Here is a 1,684-nt window from a genome sequence, read left to right as displayed (position 1 = left end):
TCTCTCTCTCTCTCTCTCTCAGAAACATCAGCTTCCAAACTTGCCTGCCAGTGTTGGGACCAGCCTGGGCAGAGAGGGATACAACATCCCAGCAGAAAGACCGAGATACTCGATTAAAAAAAAAATTCTCCCCACTCGGGAATCGAGTTCGGGTCTCCTGCATGCGACAGCGAAGCGCCGAACCGCAATTCCACAGACGCTGGAAATTCAAACCCTGTACCTCTTTGCCCTGTACTCACTCGAAGTCTGGCTTGACGTAAAAAATGACACCGTCTATAGCTCCAGGCAATGTGGCGCCCTTGATCAGCAGAACAGTGATGAGGATGTATGGGAGAGTGGCTGTTACATACACCACCTGGAAGGTAGATGTTAAAAAAAAGTTTTGTTTTAATTTTAGTTTTAGTTAGAGTTTTACGACACTCGCAACACAATTGGGTCATATAAGAACCGGAGATTAGAACTGTAAACTTAAGAGTAAAATACAAAGAAGAGAAGGTGGAGAGATCGGGTGGAGAGATATTTGAGAGGAAAGAAAGAGCAAACCACACAAGAGTGCCGTTTAAGGGGGGGGGGGGGTTGGTAATAGTTTTAATGCACCTAAACCGACGTCTACGGTGTAGCGATTGGGCCCTTCGCAGTTATATTTGAAGACGTGATTTTTATTCTCGGAAAGGTAAGTTTGGCTACTTAAAAATTGAGTATCTTCATTTGGCTTCTGGGATGCTGTACCCCACTCAGAGCTGCTTTGCCCTCACAGGCAGGATCAAAGCATCCGGCAATCTCAATGATCAAAATCAGCACTTGTCAGCTCCCACTTTTGCCACCTTCAGGAAGCTAACAATTTCATATAGCCTATCTACAAGTACTTCCAAGCATGGCATTTAATAATACTACCCAAGTCATTCTCATCGCCCCCTTAGATTACTACCAAATCGCCCATTTGTTGACTATACTGCCCAGTCTGGTAAGTAGCCTACTGTTCTAAACTGTGTTGAAAGGGAAAAGCAAAGGGGTGTGTGATACATTTAGAGTCTCAAACATGCTTGCTTACAAACGATACCAAATATGCTCTTAAAAAACAACAACAATCCCATTAATTTGAAGAAAAAAAGGGGGGAAATTCCAGAGAAGATCTTACTTTTCCAAGTGACTGGACTCCTTTGATGGCTCCAAGTAAGATGAGGATTGCAGAAACTACCATTGCGACGCTCGTGTGCCATGGAAGCCCGCCCATATACTCAAATCCAGCAGACATCTCCAGAACATTATTCCTGTCGAGAGAACAGAAAGACAAGAGAGAGAGAGAGAGAGAGAGAGAGAGAGAGAGAGAGAGAGAGAGAGAGTGAGTTCCACTACTTTGTAATATTAATGTCCAACCAATGCGAATAGTATATGGGGGTTTGGCTCTTCGCTGTTATACGCCAAAGTTGTGTGTTTGGTTCTCAAATGGGGTATCTTTGTCTAAACCCTGGTTAGCCCTGATAAGCAAGGTGGAAGTAGCCTGATTCCTAAAAGATCTACGTTCTGTTGATGAAGGTGAAAAACTGTCACTATCATTACAACCAGATACCTAAGTTACATTATAAAATAGGAGTACAAGAAAACTGATAACATAGCCCACCAACTAAATGATCAAAATTGTATCGTCCTGACAACGAAATACATTAATTTATCGATTATTCGG

Source organism: Aplysia californica, unplaced genomic scaffold (genome assembly GCF_000002075.1).
Source record: "Aplysia californica isolate F4 #8 unplaced genomic scaffold, AplCal3.0 scaffold00125, whole genome shotgun sequence".
Lineage (NCBI taxonomy): Eukaryota > Metazoa > Mollusca > Gastropoda > Aplysiida > Aplysiidae > Aplysia > Aplysia californica.
Note: the sequence above shows the minus strand (reverse complement) of the source record.